We start from the raw sequence: 21,279 nt of genomic DNA, 5'->3' as shown, positions 1-21,279 counted from the left end.
TACATTTATTGTAAAAGAAAAAAGGGAAGTACATAAAAAGCAGATGTTTATACAAATTACAAAATCTGTCTAGGAGGTACAGAAAAAGCAGAAAAGAAAACAAGACAAAGTGTAAAGTGGGCTATGGTGACAGAGCTAACGATCTAAGGCAGTGGTAGTCAACTTTTATGATACAGGGGTCCTCAAGTGTGGCCCCTGACATCACCGAAGGGCCACACATTATTTTCAGTAAATGCTATTCTACAAAGAGCCGCCAGAGACTGCAAACATGCAACAGGGGATGGTCAGAGACTGCGGACATATCACAGTAGAAGGTCAGAGTCTGCAGACATGTTACAGGAGATGGTCAGAGACCTCAGACATGATACAAGAGATGGAGCTGAACAAAGACTGCAGACGTATTAGAGGAAATGGTCAGAGATTGCAGACACATTACATGCGATGGTCAGAAACTATAGGCATCCTACATGATATGGTCAGAGACTGAAGACAAACTACAGGAGATTGTCAGAGATTGTAGACATACTACAGGAGATGGACAGAGACTGTAGATGTAGTACAGGAGATGGTCAGAGAGTGAAGACATATTACACAAAATGGTCAGAAATTGTAGACATACTACACGAGATGGACAGAGACTGTAGACATACTACAGGAGATGGACAGAGATTGTAGACATACTACAGGAGAAGGACAGAGACTGTAGACATACTACAGGAGATGGACAGAGACTGTAGACATACTACAGGAGATGGACAGAGATTGTAGACATACTACAGGAGAAGGACAGAGACTGTAGACATACTACAGGAGATGGACAGAGACTGTAGACATACTACAGGAGATGGACAGAGATTGTAGACATACTACAGGAGAAGGACAGAGATTGTAGACATACTACAGGAGAAGGACAGAGACTGTAGACATACTACAGGAGATGGACAGAGACTGTAGACATACTACAGGAGATGGACAGAGATTGTAGACATACTACAGGAGATGGACAGAGATTGTAGATGTAGTACAGGAGATGGTCAGAGAGTGAAGACATATTACACAAAATGGTCAGAAATTGTAGACATACTACACGAGATGGACAGAGACTGTAGACATACTACAGGAGATGGACAGAGATTGTAGACATACTACAGGAGAAGGACAGAGACTGTAGACATACTACAGGAGATGGACAGAGACTGTAGACATACTACAGGAGATGGACAGAGATTGTAGACATACTACAGGAGAAGGACAGAGACTGTAGACATACTACAGGAGATGGACAGAGACTGTAGACATACTACAGGAGATGGACAGAGATTGTAGACATACTACAGGAGAAGGACAGAGATTGTAGACATACTACAGGAGAAGGACAGAGACTGTAGACATACTACAGGAGATGGACAGAGACTGTAGACATACTACAGGCAGGGCCGTCTTTAACACGGGGCAAAAGGGGCAGCTGCCCTGGGCCCACGCATTGTTGTGGGGCCCAAAGCAGCTTCCCCTTGAGCCCCCACTGCCTGCAAATAATTGATAAGTGGGTTTGGGAGGGCCCAAAAAAATATTTGCCCAGGGTCCAATCAATATTAAAGACAGCCCTGACTACAGGAGAAGGACAGAGACTGTAGACATACTACAGGAGAAGGACAGAGACTGTAGACATACTACAGGAGATGGACAGAGACTGTAGATATACTACAAGAGATGGACAGAGACTGTAGACATACTACAGGAGATGGACAGAGACTGTAGACATACTACAGGAGGACAGAGACTGTAGACATACTACAGGAGATGGTCAGAGACTGTAGACATACTACAGGAGATGGACAGAGACTGTAGACATACTACAGGAGAAGGACAGAGACTGTAGACATACTACAGGAGAAGGACAGAGATTGTAGACATACTACAGGAGATGGACAGAGACTGTAGATATACTACAAGAGATGGACAGAGACTGTAGACATACTACAGGAGATGGACAGAGACTGTAGACATACTACAGGAGAAGGACAGAGACTGTAGACATACTACAGGAGATGGTCAGAGACTGTAGACATACTACAGGAGATGGACAGAGACTGTAGACATACTACAGGAGAAGGACAGAGATTGTAGACATACTACAAGAGATGGACAGAGACTGTAGACATACTACAGGAGATGGACAGAGACTGTAGACATACTACAGGAGATGGACAGAGACTGTAGACATACTACAGGAGATGGTCAGAGATTGAAGACATACTACGGAGATGAACAGAGATTGTAGATGTAGTACAGGAGATGGTCAGAGATTGAAGACATACTACGGAGATGAACAGAGATTGTAGATGTAGTACAGGAGATGGTCAGAGAGTGAAGACATATTATACAAGATAATGCACTGATGAAATTATTTCTTATATTCCTGATCCACATCTAAAATTTCCCAGAATCCTTTGTGTGTCCGGCAACTTTCATTCTCAGAGACCTCTTCATACTTCACATGTATCCTCTTGTTGTTCTTGTATAACACATTTGTCACCAGTCTTGATACAGCGGCCAGCAAGAAGTTCCCTGGTGACAAGGAACCTCCATAGTAATTCCGATATGTCAAAGACTCAACAATGTCCCCTGTCACTGTCCAAGCTCCCTCGGAAAATGTCGCCTATCATGGCCTAACTGGAGGTGGCACTATCAGTCACATGGGTACACATAGAGCCCCTTCCTGGCCAACACTCAGCAAATTCTACAAATTTTACAAATCCCTTTACTGGAGACATTAAAGTGGACCATCATCCTGATTTTATCACAAGGCCAAAATTCAAAGGATCCCATTTCAGGGCATGGACAGAAGGGATAAACAACACTCACCTACCTCCAATTTACTATAGATACTCACCTACCTCCAATGTACAATAGATACTGTATATGATATATCCGCCAACTATATTTATATGTACACACTGGGGTTCATTTACCAAAAATGGAGAGTGTAAAATCTGGTGCAGGCCTCCCTAGATAGCAATCAGCTTCAAGGTTTTTTTTGTCAAAGCTTAAAGTGTTACTAAACTCAGACCCTGCATTCACTATATCTGGTCTCCCACAGTACACAGAACATGGAAATGCAATAGTTTTAGTAAAAATAAAGAGATAAATACTTTTCCTCATCAGCAGTATATAGCAGCCTTGTGACTAGTATCAGTTCCTAGTAAAGCTTGTAGGAGAAGTTTTCATTCTCCCCTGATCCTCTGTCTGGACAGGTCTGGTCAGTGCTGATTGGCTCTGTGCTGATCACATGCACTCTCCAAAAAAAAAAAAAAAAAAGCTCTCTAGCAATACACACCAAACTGAGCATGTGCAGCCCATCCCCTGGCTCTGTAAATATCAGGTTATTTTTTGGAGACAGTGAAAGAAATGGAGGATCAGAGAAGACAGGATCAAACAGCCTTTAACTGCTTGCCGACCGCCGCAAGTAGATTTACTGCGGCGGTCAGCCCCTGCCAGGCAGAGTGACGTTAATTAACGTCACTAGCCTGGGAGGGTCTGGGGAGCGAGCGCGCGCCCGCGGAGGCGCGCTCCCGCTCCCGTGTGGTCACGCACTCCCCCGCGCGTGTGACCAGCGGACCCGATGTCCGCCGGCCACTCGGCGATCGTCGGGGGAAGAGGGAGAATGTCAGGCATCTTGTGTAAACAAGCTGCCTGTCATTCTCCTCGCTGTAAAGACACTGATTACACGGATCTAGTATGTAGATCCGTTGATCAGTGTCCTTACAGCTAGAGCCACAGCCAATCACAGTAAGAATCACCCCCTAGGGACACACACAGCCCCTCCCTCCCAAATAAAGTTAACCCCTTCACTGCCAGTGTATTTTTACAGTAACAGTGCATATGTATAGCACTGATTACTGTAGAAATGTCACTGGTAACCCCAAAAGTGTCAAAAATGTCAGTCAAGGGTCCGATCTGTCCGCCGCAATGTCGCAGTACCGCAAAATAAATCGCAGATCGCCGCCATTACGCGTTAAAAAAAAAACAACAAAAATGACAAAAATCTTTCCCTTTGTTAGTAAACGCGATAACTTTTGCGCAAACCAATCAAAATACGCTTTTTGCGATTTTTTTTACCAAACATAGGTAGGATAAAACAAATTGGCCAAAAATGTTAAAAAATTTTGATTTTTACATTTTTTGGGGGGAATTTCATATAAAAAAATGTAAAAAATATTGCTATTTTTTGCAAAATTGTCGCTCTTTTTTTGTTTATAGCGCGTGATCAAAAAATTGCACAGGTGATCAAATACCACCAAAAGAAAGCTCTGTTTGTGGGAAAAAAAGGACGTCAAATTCGTTTAGGTACAGCGTCGCACGACCGCGCAATTCTCCGTTAAAGTCACGCAGTGCCGAATCGCAAAATACCCCCTGGTCTTTTAGCAGGAAAATCCTCCGGGGCTTAAGTGGTTAAACACAATGCAGAGGATTAACCCCTTAGGATACACAGTGAGTATAACATGCATGCTTTACTGCATATACAGTTTTCACTTTAAAGTGGTTGTAAACAATAACCATGTAAAACAGCCCATTCAGTTTACAATTTAAACATAAGGCAAAACATTTATGTATAGATATAAAAATAAAACATTATAAATGACAATTTTTCCCCCCTGTTTATAAGTGATCACATTTCCTGTTTTCAGCTGCAGTGGAGCTGAAGGGAGGAACAGCACACTGAGTTTCAAGTGAATAACTGTGCAGGGGGGGAGGGGGGGGGGGTCAGGACAAGTCTGATCATTGGAGGAGAGCAGGCTGAGTTCCCAGCACAGCTATAGAACTGACAAAGCTGAGATCTCTTGCTTAGTGTGGTCAGTTTTACGTAGGAAAGCAGAACGACTAACAGGAACACAAGAGATTTTACATAAAGGAAGCAATACAAAGAGAACAGAATACTTTTTCATACAAGTACAAGGTACAGCAGACACATGTCAGGAATCTGAAATGCTGGGGTAACAAGCTGAAGTTAGAATCTGATTGGCTACCATGCACAACTGCACCAGATTTTGCACTCACTATATCCCTCCTATGCAGCCTACGTTTTATACTATATCCCTCCTAATATGTATATATGTGTGTATATTCTGTTCAATCTTCCTCACATACTATATCCTTTCCCTTATATTCCTGGATTGGATAATGGGAAACAGGTCTTCAAAGTATGTACTCAGTAGAAAATTGTCCTTAAAAATGATTTTCATTTGTTTTCTATACGGAATTCCTTCCTAAAATAACCCAACACACATGCCCTGCTGTATATTACATGTACTGTAAACATTATTCCCTTCATAATATATTGCTTGCATACATTACACAATATAAAGAATATTCTTCATATGTTATTTTGTGTACATCTTATATATTATATTTCTTGTATATTTTAATCCCTGCATGCTCTTTGCAGGCTACATTTCTTGTATGTTCTACTCTTTCTATGTGCTAAACTATTTGTATATTGTATGTATTATTGTATTATATATTGTATTGTATGTTAGATTTCCTGCATACTATACATTTTGTATTTTACACTTTTTGTACGTTATGCTCTTTGTATACTATACTTTGTAACGTAGTATGCAACAACAAGTTCACATAGGGGCGATCCGACTTAGAGGGGCGACCTCCGAGGTCGCGGTGCGAGCAGCGCGCCGCGACCTCGGAGCGGCCGCCACGGACTTCATAACATTGAAGTCTATGGCGGTCGCCTCCGGGTCGCCCCAAAGAAGCTCCAGACCCTTTTTCTAAGTCGGAGCGACTTGTGTCGCTCCTATTAGAACGGGTCCGTAGCTTCCCTATGGAAGGCGACCTACGGCGACCTGTGAGGAGACCAGGTCGCCTCACAGGTCGCCTTAGTGTGAACGGGGGCTTAAACAAGTACACACAACTCTTTGAATAATATACTTCTTGCATGTTATAATCTTCATATACCATACTCTTTGGATAATTCTATTATGTTATACTTCTTGCATACTATACTCTTGAATACTATACTTCCTGTACATTATATTTTCAGTATGTTACATATACTCTTCATATGCTAAACTGTATTTTATAATTCTTGTATGTTATACTGCTTGTATGTTATATTTTTTGTATACTACACTTTTTGCATGTAAAATGTCTTGTATGTTAAACTCTTTGTATACTTTACTTTTGTGTATACTTCTTGTTTTATACTTGTATACTACACTCTTTTTATATTATACTTCTTGTATGTTATACTCTTTATATGCCATACTCTTTGTATACTTCTTGTTTGCAATACTCTTGTATACTACACTCCCTGTACATTATATTTCTTGTAGGTTATACTCTTTATATGCTATACTATTTGTAAATTATACTTCTTGTAGGTTATACTCTTTATATGCTATACTATTTGTATATTATACTTCTTGTAGGTTATACTCTTTATATGCTATACTATTTGTATATTATACTTCTTGTAGGTTATACTCTTTATATGCTATACTATTTGTATATTATACTTCTTGTAGGTTATACTCTTTATATGCTATACTATTTGTATATTATACTTCTTGTAGGTTATACTCTTTATATGCTATACTATTTGTATATTATACTTCTTGTATGTTATACTCTTTATATGCTATACTATTTGTATATTATATTTAGTGGATGTTACACTCTTTATATGCTATACTATTTGTATATTATACTTATTGTATGTTATACTCCTTGTATGTTATATTTTTTGTATATAACACTTTTTTTTTTTTTTTTTTACACTTCTTGTATGGTATACACTTCATATACTATACTTTTGTGTATACTTCATGCTTTATACTTGTTGTATACTGCACTCTTTTTATATTATACTGTATGTTATACTATTTATATACCATACTCTTTGTATGCTTCTATTATGTTATAGTTCTTGCATGCTATACTTTTGTAAACTACACTCTCTGTACATTATAACTCTTTATATGCTATACTATTTGTAAATTATACTTCTTGTATGTTATACTCTTTATATGCTATACTATTTGTATATTACTGTATACTTCTTGTATGTTATACTCCTTGTATGTTATATTTTTTGTATATAACACTTTTTTTTTATTTTACACTTCTTGTATGGTATACACTTCATATATAATACTTTTGTGTATACTTCTTGTTTTATACTTGTTGTATACTACACTCTTTTTATATTATACTTCTTGTATGTTATACTCTTTATATGCCATACTCTTTGTATACTTCTTGTATGCAATACTCTTGTATACTACACTCCCTGTACATTATATTTCTTGTATGTTATTCCGTTTATATGCTATACTATTTGTATATTATACTTATTGTATGTTATACTCGTTGTATGTTGTATTTTTTTGTATATATAACACTTTTTTTTATTTTACACTTCTTGTATGGTATACACTTCAAATAACAACACTTTTGTGTATACTTCATGCTTTATACTTGTTGTATACTGCACTCTTTTTACTATACTATTTATATGCCATACTCTTTGTAGGCTTCTATTATGTTATAGTTCTTGCATGCTATACTCTTGTAAACTACATTCTCTGTACATTATATTTCTTGTATGTTATACTCTTTGTATACTATTCTTCTTGTATGTTATACTCCTTGTATGTTATACTAGACTTTTTGTATATTATGCTTCTTGTATGTTATACATTTTGTATATTATACTTCCAGTATGTGATAGTCTGTGTAATCTGCACTCTTTCTGTACCATAACCCTTGAATACTACATGGCAGAGATCCAGCTTGTCCTTACGGGCTGCATTATATAGTGAGAATTTTGGGACATATATCCTCATTTTACTTCATTCACTGCTGTCTGTTAATTAGAGAAATGCTGAAAATATGTCAGGGATTCGGCCCTCGGGGGCTGCAGCTGGACATCCTCCTGTACACCTTATATGTATATGGTGCTCCTTGTGTGCTATATTCTTTGGGATTTATATTTCCACTATCCCTTGCATGTTGTGTACTCCCTCCTGCAGTGTTGGAGACATCCCTGTAAGTGGGTGAGATGTTTCACAATTCCAGTAGCTCCAGCACAAAACGCCACTTAATGAGTTCAGAACCAAGTCGGTGTTATTTGCAACAGCATCTGAACCGGAGACCCAGCGTGGATAATGTGCCATCCCTCCTATACTAGGACAATCAACAAAGGATATTAGGAGACTGGGATGTGGCTGTCAGCCGGCAGGCAGCACACTCAGAAATCATCCACCATTCCCAGCAAAGTCCTAATTCCTGCAGGAAATGCAGCTTCACCCTCCCAGGCCGGCCTGCGCATTTTATTTACTTTAATCGAAAATGCGTCCCCATCCTGATGAGCACATGTGCGAACTCAGAGCTCCGTTTCCCCATGCCCTCTGCAAATCCACAGGGAACTGAATTCCTGCAAAACACAGGCTCACTTCTTCTCTCAGCCAAACGAGAGGGGAAAAAAATGTTCCGTACTCACTAACTTTTCTCTAAAAATTCTCTGGCTAAAAATACAGTTTGAGCAATGTACGGACCCTGCTAGAGACATCTCCCTGTCCGGGCGCTGTTCTCAGAGTCTTTTTTTTTCTGGACCTTTTCTCTATTTCACAGAAAAGACCCCAGCCGCAGCAAAAGATTCCATTTTTTTTTTTATTTCTTACATTTTGTCCTGTTTAGTTCTAGATGTCACCAGCGTCCTTTCCTGAGCCCCACGATGCTAAATGCCACATGAATGCCCTTTTTTGGTATTCTGGAGTTTTATGCAGCGTCGCTCTCCCCGAGGGATGCACGGATCATTCTAACATCTCCATTATCACCTTTAGAAATAGATACCACCAGCAGTCACCAAATGCATCATTTGGGTCGTCCAATAGCAGAACATTTTGCAATGTTTGAACAGTTTGCTTTGGTTGCGGTGCCATGTAGGATGTGCTGGGCACGGGTCTAATGCCTAGTACACAGGATCAGAAAATCGCACCAAAAATACCGCTTTCGGAGGGATGGTTTAATAATCTGATCATTAGTACACAGCTTTCCAGAGCCGAAGCAGGACAGTTTATGTGCAATTATCTGAAGGGAAAAGCAAGAAAATTGTCGTGTGAAAGATTTTCGTGTAATTAACCACTTTAAGACCGGAAGGATTTGCCCCCTTTCTGACCAGGCCCTATTTTGCGATTAGGCACTGGGTTACTTTAACGGACAATTGCAAGGCCGTGCTACGCTGTACCCAAATAAAAGTGATGTCCTTTTTTTTCCACAAATAGAGCTTTCTTTTGCTGGTATTTGATCACCTGTGCGATTTTTGTGCTATAAACAAAAAAAGATCGACGATTTAAAAAAAAAAAAAAACAATATTTTTCACATTCTGCTATATGACATTCTCAAAAAAATTTTTAAAACCAAATTTTTTAACATTTTAGGCCAATTTGTTTTCTGCTACATATTTTTGTTAAAAAAAATCACAATGAGCGTATTTTGATTGGTTTGCGCAAAAGTTATTGTGTCTACTAACTACAGGAAAGATTTATGCATTTTCATTGTTTTTTTTTTTTATACTACTAATGGCGGCGATCTGCGATTTTTTGCAGGACTGCGACATTGTGGTTGACAGATTGGACCCCTAACTGACCTTTTTGACACTTTTGGGGGGACCAGTGACATTATTACAGTAATCAGTGCTAAAAATATGCACTGTTATTGTAATAATGCCATTGGCAGGGAAGGGGTTAACCCTGTGGGTGATCAAGAGGTTAGATGTGCGCCTATTGGGAGTGATTCTAACTGTGGGGGGCGTGGCTTCTGAAATGACCATAGAGACCTGTGATCCTATATAGAAGGATCACATGAGCTCTATGATCATTTCAGGGAGAAGAACATTCAGCTGTGTTTACAACAGCCGACCGTCCTTCTCTCTCAGCGGGGAACGATCGCGGGTGTCAGGTGGCAATCGGAGCAGCCTGACCCATGCATCGGCTTCCCCGCTGCCGAGTGGGGGCGGGAGCACGCTAGAACTGGCGCAAGCTCACCCCCTAGCTTCCCGCGTGCCACCGACTTAGGTCTACGTCGGTTTGCGCAGGAGAGCCATCCTGGCGCAGTAAAAAAGCGGCGGGTTGTCGGGAAGTGTTAATAAAATATTTATATGAAAAAAATTGTGTCACCAAGACCACGCATTATACGAAACAAAAGAATACATTACAATACAAAAAAACACATTACATCACTTCCCAAGATGTATTCTGTTGTACAATTTTCGTAACTTTAGTAACCTATTGTTTTTTAATACGAGACCAGCATGCAAAAAATAACAGGCGATTATTCGTCCAATATTCTTATCATGTGTACGATTCTTATCGTATATCTCAGGAACTGCATGGCTGCCATTGCGCCGCTATTTTAGTGGTAGCTTAGGGCTAAAGCAGTGTCATGCACGACGTGATGGTACAGGGAAAACACGTTAGGCATCATACCATGGGGTGAATGGCATTTATTGTGTGATTGGAACTATATTGTAATGTATTGTATGCATGCGCTGCATTACAGCACCGGATGGAATGTGCCCCAGTTAAGTATTTGTTTTTTACCCATAAACAAAAAAAACATAATAAAAAATAAAAAAAGTATTGTTTTTTTATTTATTTTTATATAAAATAAAGAATATTTTTTCAACACAAAAAAAAAACAAAAACGGAATTTGGGGCCCAGAGGAAAAATAGCACCCCATGAACAAAATTGCAGACCCGAGGATCAGGAGAACTTTAGCTGCTTCAGGGGAACTCCGGCTAACAATCATTTCCATTACATCAGTTACGCTCACAAGCAAAGTTTACATTTTTTTCAAGGTGGAAAATTTCTTCTTTTTTTTTTTTAACTAAAAGATGGCATTCGAGCTCCCACCTAAATGGTCATATTTTCCCTTTGGTTTCAGATTTCCATAATGAAAATAAAGGCTTTTTTTTTTTTTTGGTTTTGGATAAAGTGGTGGGGGGGTTACAGCCACTGTCAGGTTTTTATTGTTGTCTGTGTCCCTGTTAGGGAGATTAATTCTCCCCGATTGTTCTGATCATCAATATCACCAGGGATGAAAATGAGGATAGATCCAAAATTTGGAGTGGCCACCAAAACGGGAACAGAGGGTCAATCTTCCAATGGGGACAATTGATTCCATGATAACTATCCAATGAGGATTTCCCTCACATTGGAAAGATATCCTCTCACTTCCTGTTGATCTTACAGAACAGGAAGTAAAGGGACATCTCCGTAATGAAAAAAAAAAAAAAAAACTGATAGGGAGTTTGACCCTTCCCTACTCTATACAAAAAAAATAGGATTTGGTTTTAAATATACATTAGGGGCCTAATTACGAATGTCGCTTCATTGTTGGCACCCCCCTACTGTTGGACATCCTTTAATTAAAAAATTGGAGGAGCAAGACAGAAAATTGTTGGGGGAACTGCAGCTGCATCCAATCATCCAATCAGATGCAGCCACTGGGGGAGATTTACTAAAACTAGAGAGTAAAAAATCTGGTGCAGCTCTGCATAGAAACCAATTAGATTCCAGGTTTTATTGTCAAAGCTTAATCCTGGAAGCCTGGGATTTGAGCCATAAAAATCTATGGCTCAAATTGCACTCCAGAGACACTGCATGTAACTCGCACAGAAATCGCAGCACATTCCAGTGCGAATTACATGCGGTATCTTTGGAGTGCGATTTGTATGGCTCAAATCGCATGCATTCACACCAAACTGGTGCAGGGCCCCTTTTTTTTGTCCTCACCAGAATCGGATCGCATGGGTGTTTGCAAACCGATTGCGGGGTGGGGCTAATTTAACATACACTCCACAATTGGTTCGCATGAACGGATTGAGATGTGAATGCAGAGCCGAATCCAAATTCACTGTGAATTTGCACCGCATCTAGTGTGAACCCAGGCTAATTGAACAAGCTGAAGTTAGAAGCCGATTGCCTTCCATGCACAGCGGCACCAGATTCTGCTCCAGTTTTAGTAAATCTCTGCTATGTTTGGTAGCCGCTGGTGACGGTTGTCATTATACAAAAGCCGCAGCAGCCGCCTGCGCTGTATAGTGTAGATGGAGGAATCTTTTAGATTATTTTAATTCAGCCCACAGCCTGAACCAAAAGAATAAATATAGTAGAAAACACCTGTAGTAATTCCCCGAGGTTGTGAGTAGTCAGTGCAATGGCTTGTAGCGTCCTCCTAGCACTTGAACAAACGTGTGGATTAAAGAAAGCCAGTGAGCACCTCAATCTTATGCAATGAATACATTTATTAAAGTAAATGTTGTAAAGTCAGAAGGTTTTTTATCTTAATGCATTCTATACATTAAGGTCCCTTTCACACGGGCGATCCGATCCGGCTGTCAGTTTTTCAGGCGGACCGGCTCGGATGCTCCATGCATCCCTATGGGGCAGCGGATATCAGCGGAGCTGCTATCCGATTCCGATCCTGTCCGTGAAATCCGGACGGATGGAAACCCTATTTTCCATCCGTCTGGGGGATCGGATCAGATATGAACAGACAGGCGGTCCGTTCTCATCTGATCTCCCCATAGAGGACAGCGGGGATCTGACAGCTTCATCTCTGCACACAGAGCGGAGACGGAGCTGTCATCCGCCTGCTCAGCAGATCGATCCCCCCGCTGAGCAGAACGGATTCTGTTCCATGTGAAAGGATCCTAATAAAAAGCCTTCTGTGTGTAGCAACCCCCCCCGCCCCAACACTTACCTGAGGTCCCTCTCTGTCCAGCAATGTCCACAAGTGTCTCAGCCGTCTAAGATTCTCCCTTCTGATTGGCTGAGACACAGCAGCAGCTCCATTGGCTGCGGCTGCTGTCAATCAAAGTCAGCTAGCCTATCAGGAAAGAGGAGGGGGGTGGGTCGGGGCTCTGTGTCTGAATGGACACAAGGAGCTGTGACTCAGCTCAGGTGCCCCCATAGCAACCTACTTGCTGTGGGGGCACTAAACAGGAGGGAGGGGCCAGGATCACAGAAGAGGGACCCGAGAAGAGGAGGATCTGGGCTTCTCTGTGCAAATCAACTGCAATAGAGCAGGTAAGTATAACATGTTTGTAATTTTTATAGGAATAAAAAATGAAACTCTACAATTGCTTTAATCCAGGCTTACGCGTTTCGGTGTGCAGACTTAATCACAGCTACGTAAGACCTGTATTATTTCGTACCACACCTGGATAAATAAATGTATTCGTTGAGGAAGATCGAGCTGCCGGCTTTCGGCCCTCCAGCTGTTGCGGAACTACAAGTCCCATAAGGCATTGTCAGTTACAAGCATGAATCCCACAGGCAGGGGCATGATGGGACTTGTAGTTCCGTAACAGCTGGAGGGCCGCCAGTTTGACACCCCTGAATGAACCAAAAGAATCTAGCTGTGCATGTCCAGGTTTCAGTAGAGAGTACAAACTACTGTGACAGCACCAAAATCCTGCAATGTGTACAAAAAGAAGGGATTGTTCGGCCAACATTGAGGGGCCTGGCATGGGCACACCATAGGGGTTCCATTAGAAGAGACACATCCCGGAGTGATGTTTGTAAATATCTGCTGTAATCGGGATATAATGAGGTCAGGAAGCAATCAAAGGAAAACAATATACAATACAATCACCAAATGACCCAAATATTTTCACAGCCCAAAGCAAACAAGGTCTGAACTTTTTTTTATGTATTAAACTGTGAAAGTGAAATTGAGTAACAAAGGAGAGAAGCCAGCAGGCTCTATTAGATCTATTTGTCAGGCAGTGGATGTGACTTGCACCAAACATTCTCTGGTGGAGAAGCAATCGCTGTCATTTAAAAGACCCGGACCTGAAAGGGGAATGTCTGGTGAAAGTCACTTTCGCTGCTTTATAAATGGACCCCTGTGTGTGCGCAGGGCATGCCGTACAGCGCCGCACACAGATCTGCCCCTCTCTACACTCGCTTGTCATACTCCATTCACACGGAAGCTGCTGATTGGAAACAGAATTGGGAAAGTGAACGTCACACAAACAATGACTCCGCCACTAATGAATTTCACAAAGACCCGCAAAGTGAAGAACAATATTTGGAAGGTGAAATAACTGACAGGCATCTCGACTAATCGCCGGGCGCGTTCTGCTCACGCTGCCACATGGAAGAAGAGGCAATGGACCCCATAAAATGTTATATATATATATATATATATTTGTACTGTCTACCCTCAAGTCGTAAAGCGATGCGTAAACTGTCGGTGCTATATAAATCCTATATAATAATAATATATATATACATACTGTGTATGTATATATATATATATATATATATATATATATATATATATATATATATATATATATAAATATATATAGATAATCTTTATCAATGTTTAACCAAAAAAAAAAAAAAAAATATATATATATATATATATATATATATATATATATATAAAAGCCCATAAATTAAGCCATACGCAGCCTCTAACCATAATAACATCAAAAAATTTAGAAATTTAGAACCCCCAACACACAGCATGACATCATTACACAATACTGAGTGACACCAGCAACAAGGTGATGGCAACCCCAGGACTCTACCATACAATACACTTTATACATCTTCATGTACTTAGTATTACAGGTTTTCATGGATACTCGGACAGTTCTCAGCAGATGCCGTTCTTCCTCCTCCATAGGAAGTGGATAAAAACATATCACAGATTGCAACATAATCTAATATAGTCCAGCGGTGTGGGGGCTGACAGCGCTCCCCCGATCACACACATTGTCAGTAATAATCCAGGAGACTCGGGGGACAGAGACAGCAATGGAGGAGTCAGAGAGATCACAGGTGTGAGTGTAGTATCATACACAATAGGGGTGGTAGTACTATAAATGTGATTATCCTAAATCATTGATTCACCCAGACATCAGAACATTGTGTATAATGAAAATAGGGCAGAGAAATGGCAGTGCTGGGCCTCTGCATCAAACACAGTTTGTACTCTACTGAAATATTTAATATATCCCAACGCTGCTACTAATCTGTACTGTAATATTATATAATACACGGGACACTACTACTACTAATCTGTACTGTAATATCATATAATACACCGGGACACTACTACTACTAATCTGTATTGTAATATCATATAATACACCGGGACACTACTACTACTAATCTGTATTGTAATATCATATAATACACCGGGACACTACTACCAATCTGTACCGTATTATCATATAATACACCGGGACACTACTACTACTAATCTGTACAGTAATATCATATAATATACCGGGACACTACTACTAGTAATCTGTGCTGTAATATAATATAATACACCGGGACACTACTACTAATCTGTACTGTAATATCATATAATACACCAGGACACTACTACTACTAATCTGTACTGTAATATCATATAATACACCGGGACACTACTACTAATCTGTACTGTAATATTATATAATACACCGGGACACTACTACTACTAATCTGTACTGTAATATCATATAATACACCGGGACACTACTACTAATCTGTACTGTAATATTATATAATACACCGGGACACTACTACTACTAATCTGTACTGTAATATCATATAATACACCGGGACACTACTACTACTAATCTGTATTGTTATATCATATAATACACCGGGACACTACTACTAATCTGTACTGTAATATTATATAATACACCGGGACACTACTACTACTAATCTGTATTGTAATATCATATAATACACCGGGACACTACTACTAATCTGTACTGTAATATTATATAATACACCGGGACACTACTATTACTAATCTGTACTGTAATATTATATAATACACCGGGACACTACTACTAGTAATCTGTGCTGTAATATAATATAATACACCGGGACACTACTACTAATCTGTACTGTAATATCATATAATACACCGGGACACTACTACTAATCTGTACTGTAATATCATATAATACACCGGGACACTACTACTAATCTGTACTGTAATATTATATAACACCGGGACACTACTACTACTAATCTGTACTGTAATATCATATAATACACCGGGACACTACTACTACTAATCTGTACCGTAATATCATATAATACACCGGGACACTACTACTACTAATCTGTACTGTAATATCATATAATACACCAGGACACTACTACTAATCTGTACTGTAATATCATATAATATACCGGGACACTACTACTAGTAATCTGTGCTGTAATATCATATAATACACCAGGACACTACTACTAATCTGTACTGTAATATCATATAATATACTGGGACACTACTACTACTAATCTGTACTGTAATATTATATAATACACCAGGACACTACTACTAATCTGTACTGTAATATCATATAATATACTGGGACACTACTACTACTAATCTGTACTGTAATATTATATAATACACCGGGACACTACTACTAGTAATCTGTGCTGTAATATAATATAATACACCGGGACACTACTACTAATCTGTACTGTAATATCATATAATACACCGGGACACTACTACTAATCTGTACTGTAATATCATATAATACACCGGGACACTACTACTAATCTGTACTGTAATATTATATAACACCGGGACACTACTACTACTAATCTGTACTGTAATATCATATAATACACCGGGACACTACTACTACTAATCTGTACCGTAATATCATATAATACACCGGGACACTACTACTAATCTGTACTCTAATATCATATAATATACTGGGACACTACTACTACTAATCTGTACTGTAATATCATATAATACACTGGGACACTACTACTAATCTGTACAGTAATATCATATAATACACTGGGACACTACTAGTAATCTGTATTGTAATATCATATAATATACCGGGACACTACTACTACTAATCTGTACTGTAATATCATATAATACACTGGGACACTACTAGTAATCTGTACTGTAATATCATATAATACACCAGGACACTACTACTAATCTGTACTGTAATATCATATAATACACCGGGACACTAATACTAATAATCTGTACTGTAATATATAATACACCAGGACACTACTACTAATCTGTACTGTAATATCATATAATACACTGGGACACTACTACTAATCTGTACTGTAATATCATATAATACACCGGGACACTAATACTAATAATCTGTACTGTAATATATAATACACCAGGACACTACTACTAATCTGTACTGTAATATCATATAATACACCAGGACACTACTACTACTAATCTGTACTGTAATATCATATAATACACCAGGACACTACTACTAATCTCTACTGTAATATCATATAATACACCGGGACACTACTACTACTAATCTGTACTGTAATATAATATAATATATAGGGACACTACTACTGATCTGTACTGTAATATTATATAAAGCACAGGGACATTACTAATACTAATCTACAATGTAATATCATATAATACACTGCCACAAAAATAATACTAATCTGTACTGTAATATCATATAACACACCAGGACACGACTACTACCAGTCTGTACTGTAATATCATATAATATACCAGGACACAACTACTACTAGTCTGTACCTTAATACAATATAATAGACCAGGACAAAACTACTACTAATTTCTACTGTAATATCGTAGACCATACCGGGACACAGCTACTACTAATCTGTACCGTAATACCATAAAATACACTGGGACACTACTAGTATCAAACTGTACTGTAATATTGTATAAAATGCCAGGACACAACTACTACTAATATCGTATAACACACAATGGGGATGATTTACTAAAACTTGAGAGTGCAAAATCTGTTGCAGCTCTGCATAGAAACCAATCAGCTTCCAGGTTTTATTGTCAAAGATTAATTGAACAAGCTGAAGTTAGAAGCTGATTGGCTACCATGCACATCTGCCCCAGATTATGAGTGCCCTGGTTTTAGTAAATCGTCCCCGATGGCACGACTACTTCTAATCAGTACTGTAATATTATATAACATACCAGGACACAACTACCACTAGTATGTACCTTAATATCATATAATAAACCAGGACACACCCACTAATAATTTATAATGTAATATCGTATAATACACCTGGGATACCACCACTACCAATCTGGACAACATTATTGTATAATATACTGGGATATAACAACTACTAGCCCCTGCCTTAATATCATATAATAGACCAGGACACAGCTACTATTAATTTGTCCCGTTATATCATATAACACACTGGGACATCACTACTTCTAATCTGTACTGCAATATTTATAATACACTGGACACAACTACTGGATGTACTAATCTGTACAGTACTGTAAATAATGTACCAGGGCACAATGACTTCTAAACTATACTGTAATATTGTATAATACACTAGGACAGTACTAATTATAATCTGTACTATAATATTGTATAATACACTAGGACAGTACTAATAATAATCTGTACTATAATATTGTATAATACACTAGGACAGTACTAATTATAATCTGTACTATAATATTGTATAATACACTAGGACAGTACTAATAATAATCGGTACTATAATATTGTATAATACACTAGGACAGTACTAATAATAATCTGTACTATAATATTGTATAATACACTAGGACAGTACTAATAATAATCGGTACTATAATATTGTATAATACACTAGGACAGTACTAAATATAATCTGTACTATAATATTGTATAATACACTAGGACAGTACTAATAATAATCGGTACTATAATATTGTAGAATACACTAGGACAGTACTAATAATAATCGGTACTGTAATATTGTATAATACATGGTGAAACAACTACTACTAACCTGTACTTTATTATAATATAATACGCCATGTACAACTACCACTAACCTGTACTTTATTATAATATAATACGCCATGTACAACTACTGCTAATCTGTACTTTATTATAATATAATACATGGAGACACAACCACCACTAATCTGTGATATTGTATAATACACCTGGACACAAATACTACCAACCTTTACTGTATTATCATATACTACCCTGGGACTCTACTACTACTAAGAAGTACTGAACTATATAATAAAACAGGAGACAACTACTACTAACCTGCACTGAAGTATCATATAATACCCCAGGGCACATTAACCACTAATCTGTACTGTAATTTATAATATATCTGGACACCAATACTAATCTATACTGTATAATATTGTATTATACACCAGGACAGAACTACAGTACTACTAATCTCTACAGTAACATCATATAATATACCAGGACATGACTACTAATAATTTGTATTGTAATATCGTACAATATACCAGGATACGTCTGCACTGTAATATTGGTAAATACACCTGGACACCACCAATACGAATCTGTACTGTAATATGGTATAATACCCTGGGACACAACTACAACTAATCTGTATAGTAATATTATACAATATACTGGGATATGACTACTACAAATCTATACTGTAATATTGTTTGATACACCAGGACACTACCACCACTATATGGTATAATACCCTGGGACACAACTATCACTAATCCGTACTGTAATATTATTTATTACACCAGGAGACCACCACTACTAATCCATACTGTAATATGGTATAATACACCCGGACACAACTATCACTAATCCATACTGTAATATGGTATAATACACCAGGACACAACTATCACTAATCCATACTGTAATATGGTATAATACACCCGGACACAACTATCACTAATCCATACTGTAATATGGTATAATACACCAGGACACAACTATTACTAATCCATACTGTAATATGGTATAATACACCAGGACACAACTATCACTAATCCATACTGTAATATGGTATAATACACCAGGACACAACTATCACTAATCCATACTGTAATATGGTATAATACACCAGGACACAACTATCACTAATCCATACTGTAATATGGTATAATACACCAGGACACAACTATTACTAATCCATACTGTAATATGGTATAATACACCCGGACACAACTATCACTAATCCATACTGTAATATGGTATAATACACCAGGACACAACTATCACTAATCCATACTGTAATATGGTATAATACACCAGGACACAACTATTACTAATCCATACTGTAATATGGTATAATACACCAGGACACAACTATTACTAATCCATACTGTAATATGGTATAATACACCAGGACACAACTATCACTAATCCATACTGTAATATGGTATAATACACCAGGACACAACTATTACTAATCCATACTGTAATATGGTATAATACACCAGGACACAACTATCACTAATCCATACTGTAATATGGTATAATACACCAGGACACAACTATCACTAATCCATACTGTAATATGGTATAATACACCCGGACACAACTATCACTAATCCATACTGTAATATGGTATAATACACCAGGACACAACTATTACTAATCCATACTGTAATATGGTATAATACACCAGGACACAACTATCACTAATCCATACTGTAATATGGTATAATACACCAGGACACAACTATCACTAATCCATACTGTAATATGGTATAATACACCAGGACACAACTATCACTAATCCATACTGTAATATGGTATAATACACCAGGACACAACTATTACTAATCCATACTGTAATATGGTATAATACACCCGGACACAACTATCACTAATCCATACTGTAATATGGTATAATACACCAGGACACAACTATCACTAATCCATACTGTAATATGGTATAATACACCAGGACACAACTATTACTAATCCATACTGTAATATGGTATAATACACCCGGACACAACTATCACTAATCCATACTGTAATATGGTATAATACACCCGGACACAACTATCACTAATCCATACTGTAATATGGTATAATACACCCGGACACAACTATCACTAATCCATACTGTAATATGGTATAATACACCAGGACACAACTATTACTAATCCATACTGTAATATGGTATAATACACCAGGACACAACTATCACTAATCCATACTGTAATATGGTATAATACACCAGGACACAACTATCACTAATCCATACTGTAATATGGTATAATACACCAGGACACAACTATCACTAATCCATACTGTAATATGGTATAATACACCAGGACACAACTATTACTAATCCATACTGTAATATGGTATAATACACCAGGACACAACTATCACTAATCCATACTGTAATATGGTATAATACACCAGGACACAACTATCACTAATC

General features: G+C 38.2%; 1 protein-coding gene across 3 annotated transcripts in view; it reads right to left on the bottom strand.

The window, feature by feature from the left end:
• The window catches only part of PDE3A (phosphodiesterase 3A), a 344,532-nt gene that overhangs the window by 322,006 nt on the left and 1,247 nt on the right, over positions 1–21,279 (bottom strand). The window lies entirely within an intron of this gene.

Source organism: Pelophylax lessonae (genome assembly GCF_965119305.1).
Source record: "Pelophylax lessonae genome assembly, chromosome: 4".
NCBI classification, from domain to species: Eukaryota; Metazoa; Chordata; class Amphibia; order Anura; family Ranidae; genus Pelophylax; species Pelophylax lessonae.
The sequence above is the reverse complement of the archived record's forward strand: the minus strand, read 5'-3'. Positions and strand labels throughout refer to the sequence as shown.